At 38.5% G+C, this 8549-nt stretch overlaps 1 long non-coding RNA gene across 1 annotated transcript; it reads right to left on the bottom strand.

The window, feature by feature from the left end:
• Nucleotides 1–1221: 1221 nt before the first annotated feature.
• LOC142031561 (uncharacterized) lies at nt 1222–8492 on the bottom strand. The gene is made up of 3 exons (XR_012650567.1): nt 8421–8492; nt 7295–7490; nt 1222–1462 (listed from the first exon to the last, which is right to left on the bottom strand). It is a non-coding gene; the product is annotated as an uncharacterized LOC142031561 (long non-coding RNA).
• Nucleotides 8493–8549: the final 57 nt, after the last annotated feature.

Below are 8549 nucleotides of genomic sequence, written 5' to 3'. Positions count from 1 at the left end.
GTTGCTATCTACTGAATCACTGCTCTAAGTAACTGCTGGGGACATAAAAGTATGCGTGTGACAGACGTATGTCCACCTTGTTGATAGTTGTATTCTCCAGTAGCCCAAACAGGCTTATAGCCCAAACAGCCTCATAGCCCAAACAGCCTCATAGCCCAAACCCCCTGAAGAACAGTGATGTTGGTGGCACACTGTGTGCCTTGGTCATATTAAATAGTACTTCTGGATGCTTTAGATTCAAATCCAGGTGTTGCTGTGTTGTGAATGCATTGTAGACTGCCATGGAACTACAGAGTTTGTAAAATAAAAGCAGATGCCCAGTTTATCCTGTTACAAGATAGCTGGCCCACATAGAGAGAGAGAGAAATAAATGCAGCATTCCTCTAACAAACTCAAACTAGTAAAAAAGAGGCCCTTAGAGCTGCAGACGTACTTTTCTTGTTGAAAATTTCTTGCATGTCTAGGCTTCTAAATCCAGTTAGGCCTTTAGGAACGGCCATGAAACAAGAGTAATTACCCTGGCTGTCTACAGCCTCTGCTCCAGAGGCTCATCTGTAATCTTGCATTGATAATGGCTAGTGAAATTGTAAACGTAGGTCTTCCATCTTAAGGCCACAGTTAATCTTTTTAAAAAGTACTACTCCATAAAGCAGTTCTCCAGTAAATTAATCGGTCACCAAGAAAAAAAAAACAAACAAACCAACAAACCCAAAAAAAACCCAGGGACTGCAGAAATTACGGCACTGTATTTTTAAAATGCAGTAGCAATTCTCGTGATTGCTCAAGAATATTATGCTCTTGCTCCTGCCCTCATCTTAGTAAGACCCACTGCTGTTCATCTTGCCTAGATACTGCTCATTCATTTAGCACATGATGCATGCCAGCACGTATTACATTCTGAGACACCTATGCAATACACCGATCTCTTCAGACTGTGAAGCTATACTTTCACCGACATCGATTTTTGCGCTTATCAAGCCAAATGAAAAATCCTACCAAAGCAGAATGCAATTTACTTTTTAATAAAACTTAAATGGAAGTCAATATATCACTGAAAATCTCTTTTCAATGTGGTAGTAATTAAAGCTATATATTACTGGAAGCATTAAAACTTTAATACATTTTCACGTATATTTATATAGCTTATATTTAATCTTTGTACTCGCAGCAAGAGCCTCAAGAATGATTCCCCAGCCCCCTTTTCTCCCTCCCTCCCCTTCTCCCTGTGTGAAAGGTATAGATAATATTTACAAAGCCATGGAAATTGAACAAGATTTAAAACTTATTAGCAGTAATTCATATAATTATCATATTTGATAAATTTACCTTCAACTAAACATGCAGAAATAAATGTTTCATTAAGAATGATGAATATTTATGTTTTTCCACCTCCTACCTTTGCATGCTTTACAAATATTTGCATATGAAGACACTGTTTTGTCTTATAACAAAGAACAAACACCTAAGGAGAGAAAAAAACCAAATCTATAATACCACGTGTAGAATTTGCAGAGTACAACTTTTAGTACTAGAAAAGTTTAGCTAACAGACATCATGAATCGCCATGAATCAATTCCATGTCCCCATAGAAATAGTTTAAGTGGAAAGCGAGATTATCCTCATGTTACAAATCAGCAGGTAGCTGGGGGGGAGGATTTGTTTAAATACGGTGGAATCTATAGAATTTTCAATCAGTACTATTACATTCATCTATACAAATTGCTTAGTTCTACAGACAATTTATGTACCTGGATAATTCTTTTCAATGCTTTTTTCCAGGCAAACATTGTCTTTAATATTTAGGATGGGACAATCTGCTTTGGAGGTTATGGTCCTTTGGTTGCGCATAGGTGTTCAGACTGATTAAACTACATAATATTTATGGTCTTAAATTTCTAAGCAGAAATTATAGTTCCGTAGCAAAGAAAACACAAAAGTGCTTACCTGTCATGTTTTGACCTTCAACTATTGGGTTTTTTTATGCATTTAAAAGCTTAATTTTACAGTTGTCATTTATACAGTGTCAAAATTTCAAAATGTATATCAGCATTTATCTGGTCAAAAAGCACGTAGGGTCATTGTATCACAGTATGGGAGAGAGCTTTTTATGAAATTACTAGAAATGGATGCTACCGTCCAAGGTTCTATCATAAATCTAGACAAAGCTAACAAATAACATTTTGTTTCAGGAATGAATGCTCCAAGTCATGATGTAATGACATTCAGGTTCCTCCCAGCCTGGTTCTTGTTGCCAAGGTCATACCCTGGGCAGTAATTTACAGCATGATAGCTGTGCTCAGAATGGGGGACAAAGCATGGAATAGCAGTCACAAACGAGGGACAGCAGATCTTGGGTCTTACTAGCATGCTGCAGGTATAGGACAAAGGCAAGATAAAGGTGATGAGCAATTCCCAGCATATCTAGCTTCCAGATAAAGCCTAAAAGGTTTTTAATTTGCATGCCACAACTCTGTTGTCAACCTGCAACTGTTGCCTGATGGCAAAACATCTGATGCAAATGAGTAGTTGACTTAGAAATGCCAAATTTAAATATATATGCGCTCCAAAGTAGTAGGATAGCTCTAGAATTGCTAGTCCTCATAGACATGCAAAACAGCAACAGATTAAAAGGGAAAAAAATAAACCACACAAAAAAAGCAAGCTGTAATAATGACAGCCCCTTGCAGAAGAAATTTGTTGTGCCTATGGTGCCTAATCTGTGGTTTGCAGATATCTGAGAATGTGTAGATTACTTCTAAGGAATTTACATATCAGTATTTAGCTAAGAAAAACAAAGGTATTTTCTCCTCTACAGGAATTCTTCATAAAGGACTCTACACCTCCACTAGAGAAAAAAAAACAAACAGAAAATCCGAAAAGGTTGAAAAGCACTGTACAAAACAGAAGTTTTCAAGCTTCTATCCTTTACTTGTATACTACAATAAGAGTAGTGTGATTACACAGGCAAAGCCATTTAGCTATCTGAGAAGCAGTATGTTTACAGTAACTCCCAGCTTTCCACTGGTGTCAATAAAACCGCAAGCACAGCAGTAGATTACCAGCGAGAGTGTGGCAATACTTTTTACAGTAAACATAGTTACAGAGCATTAGTTTCCACATTTCGAACAGAAAGAAGGTTTACCATCAGCAGGGACAATATTGTATGCTTCTGACCTTAACGTTTTGGGGTTTTGGTTTTTGTTTTTAAACAGGAAGAATTTCAGTTTCGATGCAATATTCTTATTAATACTTGATCAAATTTTCTTGAACTGCTTCTTGTTCTCATGTGCTTTTATCTTTAGCTGTATTTCTCAGGATAAAACTTGAATTTCAGCTGGTATCTATCTTAAACACAAACTTACAAAATATTTGAAATGAAAAGGTACTTCTAAGTTTGCACTGTGAAATTAACAGGCAGGAAGGTAATACAGGGTGGTTCTAGCTTGGGGAAGAGAAAGGACTTGAATTCTTCTGTTATAAATTATAGCAACCTTGGACATAAGAATAATTTTGTGTTGTTTTTGAATGCCTGTTGTTCATTATCAGACTAAAAGTGGCCTGTGAATTGCTTATCTCATACCCTACTGTAACCCAGACAGCTATTACGCCCATCTGTTGTTTTCTTTTGAACTCTGGAAACAACTCCTGTATGCATCAAGTCTGTGACTGCTTTTCATTTGTCTTCTACTTTTACACTTTCAGGATTTACCATAAAAAGCAGTTGGGATTTCATTTTCCTTTCTAGACCACTGCCTTAAGGGAAAAAAATGTTTAAAGGAAACTTGTCAATAAAATATAGCTGGTAAGTCAAGTGATGTGCATGTTGATCCTGCTAGTATTAAAAAATCTATTTAACAATAATAGTAGAGCAAGTTACTATATTAGTTTCAAACTGTGCATGAAAATTGGTCTGGAATTGTCCCCTCTCCTCTTTCCCCTCCCCCCCCAAAGTTAGCAAATGAAAGAAGTAGAGGGTATATTGGGAACAGAAAATCTTAAGCAAAGGGCTTCTGCTCGATAGGAGCATCATACGTGGCAGTAGATGGACACATATGTTTTAGTTCAAATGGCTAACAAATATCCTTTGGCTTGACTGAAAGGTGTTTCTCAAGGAGGTCGTTAATTCTCAGAAATCATACAATGAGAAGTCAGGGAGTCCTCTTCAAATTTCTCAATTAACAGTTAAGTAATCTGAGAATGACAACTGTTAAACTGCCTCAATCTATCCAATTACACTGGTAATACAGTTCTCCTGTAGGGTTGCTATATGTGGCAGGAATACATCAAGATGTTTTCCCAGTTAACAGAAATATTGCCAGTGGATTAGCAGACCATAAAATTATGTCAATGCTAGCAGTCATTCTCTTGACAAGGCAACTAATGTTTTTACTTCTGTTATGTAGGTCATATCTGCTCAAGAGCAATAACTTTCTGCTTGACTGCCTAGCTGTGTGTCACCCAGGTACTCTTCCAGGAAAAGTACAGGATGAGCAAATGTATTTGTGAAAGGGAGTATCGTTTACCATCTGGTATGCATTGTTTGAGTCCTATTACAAATTTTACAAATAACTTGTATATTCTTCTTAAAAACAGAAAGCTTTTGAGCTTTTTTGAGCTTTTTTGAGCTTTCCCTTATTACTAATGCAAACCTACCAATAGACTGTTATCATTTAAAGCTGATTTGAAAGAGAAAAGGCTTAAGCCTTCCTATTCCTGCTTTGATCAAAAGCAGACCTTTGAAATTGTCAATGTGAAATCAGCAGTGCTTGCTTAGTGAAGAGAAACCCTGCATATTTGAGATGATGTCATTTAGAGGCACTGTCAGGGCAAGCGGCCTAATAGACAGAATTCCAGAGTAGAAGATTAAAGACCATGACTGATTTGGGGCAGTCTGAATAGGAGCGAGTACATACAAGAGCTGATGCTTTAATTTACTAGAAGGATGGTAAGTCGGATCTGGGAAAATTTGTCAGCATCGGTACGGATGGTGTTATCCTCCACATGAGTCAATATTCCAAGCTTTTTCCTTAAGGATACGGTATTCACTGAAAAATGTCATTGGTCAAAGAAATAGGGAATGGAGTATGCTCACAGGCATCCGGCTTTCTACAATAACCTCTAGTCTCATCCCCATTCCCCAAATCTTTTGAAGCATCCCTTCAGACAGCAATATCAGAAGGCACTTGGTCGTTGTGCTGTGGATGAAAGGAATCCGGTTACCTGCTAGTGTGCCTTCAGCAACTTTACAGAACATCTTTCTGTAACAGCAGCTCTTGCATAGAACAGAAAGCTCTCTGAAGAAATCATTGCCTGAATAACTGCACGCTGTATTTTCTGCTTTGTTTCAGAGCTGCTAGTAACTTGCAAAGTGAGAGTGGTTTCGCTTTGTATCTTAGGGGAAATCTTGGTAACGGCCTCAACCAATTGTTAAAAGCCACAAATCAGGAAGCTGAAATGACAGAACGCTTTAGTGGTAGTTGTGTGCAGAAACAGACAAGTCAGGAAGCTGAGTACAGAAATCTAATTAATATAACCACTGCAAAAGCAAGGCTAGACTTAAACTTGCAGGATGCTGAAGTACACAGTAAACATAGCAGAAACAGTGTGGTTTCCTCCCAGCTCTACAAACTTCTGGCAATGCCTACATATTACACAGATATACTGGAAATACCCTACAGAGAAAATGGATAATATAATCTAAAAGAGTTTTTTCTTTCCTTTCTCACAGCTTGACAATAGAGTCGATAGATTAGATCTTTCCGTTAAGTAACATGCAATAATAGTTGTTTTGTTTATTTTGAAGCAATTTGTAACTCTCTGTCTACTAAAGGAATGTTAATTTTGACACCTTTTTTTGCCAAGCACTCCAAACAATATGCAACAGTTAAACCACTGCAAAGTTGTGTCTGCCAACATCACTTTGAAGAGATGCCTGGACATGTTGTGTGAGAAAACCTTAATAAACAGAGCTGAATGCAAAAATTCAGTAAAGTAAGAACTATTTTAAAAGCACTATTGAGGTATAATAGACATATTTTGAAAAGATTTTTATTAATAATGTATCTGGTTGTAGTTAATTGTCATAGTAGCTTGCACTTTTTTCACACAATGAAACTTTCCATAATATCCTATTTTTGCCCTACCCTCAGATTGGAAAGGTCACTGCAAAAAGCTGTTAGAACCGTACGTCCTGTTGATTTACTCACTCTTTTGTTCTGGTAAAATATGTGCTTGTGAGCAGCAACCTAGTTTTGAAGGACTGCACTTTAGTTTTAGTGCTGCAGTGGCAATAACTATGGGACCAGCCAGAAAGACAGCTATTTAGTGTACTCATTTGTTTTGCCAGCATCTACAATTCTTTTCCAGCAATTTTATTTCACAGTAGTGCTGCCCTTCTGAATTATGAGGGGAAAAAAAAAAAACCCAAACCAACAAAAAACCTAGATATGCCTGTCCATGTGCAGAACTTTTTTCTGCCTCGTGAATTGTTTGTTGACCCTAAATTCAAAACTCATAATTTCTACCTTTCCTTCTTCCATCTATAAACTTGAAAGTAGCATATCTTGTTCTGCACAGGCATGTTGCAGAGAAAGATACTGAGTTTTATAGCATAACTATGGTTATGGAGAAATGTAATAAGTTTGAGTGTCAACTACTAAACCATTCATAGGATTTAAATCACAGCCTCTTACATGCATTGAATCTCTTAGGCAAGAAGAATTCCAATCACACTGTCACACTATGCATTCAGCCAAGTGTCCTATTTTGTGAAATGCCGATGGAAGGCTGGGGTGGGGAGGGATCGCAAACAGCTTACGAAGCTGCAGAACAAATTTCAAGTGACACATTTACGAAGTAATGCAAACCACAATACACAGCTAAGAAAAGAAGGCGAGAAATGTTTTTCCTGGCTATGAAGTCATTGTCAATTTTATAGCTAGTGAACAGAATAGAAGGCAGAAGGCTTAATCTTTGAAGAGATAAGGGTGAATTCGATATCGAGATGAAGTACTTTTAAGTCAAAATACTTTGTCCTAGTATAATTTTATGTGTGGTTTTTTGCATCCAGTAACTCATTGAATCCAAAGGTATTTGAGAATCGTTTCTAACTAACTGCTCTACTAAAGTGTGAATTATGCACCTCTGAAAGTTCTGTGTAACCGCAAATGAAACCAGTAACAATTTGTTTGCAGTTTCAGCACTTTAGCTGCTCTGTATATTTATCAGAAGCTGAATTCTGTGTATCATTGGGTGCTACACACAAAGAACAGAAAGCAAACAAGTGTCCACCCACCTTCCCCATTTTCATCTCTTCAGCAAAGTGTACTGAATTATACCATATATCCACACTTTGTGGGAGAAACTCTAGGACTGCTGTGTCAAAAGTTCAGTGAAAGCTTTTTCCTGCTGACTTCTTCAGTCTTGAGAATAAGTAGTGCATTTAAGTCTTTCTCTGGGATTCTAGGTTCTGCTCCGAAACATTGCACCCACTTTGGAAAAAAAAAAAAAGAAAATCACAGTAAATTGCAGTTCTTCTGAGGTATCCAGGTGAGGAAATCTGTAAAGAGCTGCATTTAGTTTTCATCTGCACAGCTATATAAATATGCAGTAAAACTGAACATGAATTTTCTTGGTAAATATTTTTATTCTTTACATTTAGTTTTCATCTGCACAGCTATATAAATATGCAGTAAAACTGAACATGAATTTTCTTGGCAAATATTTTTATTCTTTATTATACTTAACCAGGTAGTTTCTTCCTTACTGGAAAAAATATTTCCACGTATGGTTCAGGAGAAGGCAACTTCCAAAGAATTTAAGTATTTTAAAATCTTTTATTTAAAAAAGCATACTATAGAATTGAGACCTTTTCCCAAATGATGTTTGACATTGCCTATAATCTTTGTATTTTAAATTCGTTACAAAATGCACTGCCATCTCAAACTTGGAACACGTTCTAATTCTCTTCAAGACCTAGGTGACTTGTTGCATGAAGGCATAGATTTCGGATCAGAAGTGCAGCCTCCCCGTTCCAAGCCCTAATTTTTAACGAGAGATCCTGCCCTTTCTGCCACATTTCGGCAGCGGTTGTTAACTGGGCTGAGACATGATGGTATGTAGGGTTAGGCAAGCAACTCCGTGCTGGGTGTCATCCTTCTGGACACGGGCATTGCCCTGCGTTTCTCAAGGCTTCCTTCCTTTCTCTGAAATCCCTGTGCTTCCTCAGGAGGCTGCTGCCAGGCGGTACCCAAGGACGTGTGTGAGGGCTCGGGAGGAGCTCAGGCGTGCCGTACCCTCCTTGCGTCCCCTATCCTGACGCCTCCCGAACGAAATATTTAACCCTTCGATCACGATCTCCCCCGCTTGGCAGAAGCCTCGAGGGACGGGGGGAAGAGGCCTTCGCCTTCCCGCCTGCCTACCTGCGGCTTCGTTCTCCCTCCCGTCGTCCCTCCCGGGGCGTCCGCGTCGCCAAGCAACGCCCAAAATGGCCGCTCCGGCGCTAGGCACACCGGGAAACGCAGTGCCGGGGCCCGCCCGTCCCTCGGCCC

The sequence above is a fragment of the Buteo buteo genome, chromosome 5, assembly GCF_964188355.1.
Source record: "Buteo buteo chromosome 5, bButBut1.hap1.1, whole genome shotgun sequence".
NCBI classification, from domain to species: Eukaryota; Metazoa; Chordata; class Aves; order Accipitriformes; family Accipitridae; genus Buteo; species Buteo buteo.
The sequence above is the reverse complement of the archived record's forward strand: the minus strand, read 5'-3'. Positions and strand labels throughout refer to the sequence as shown.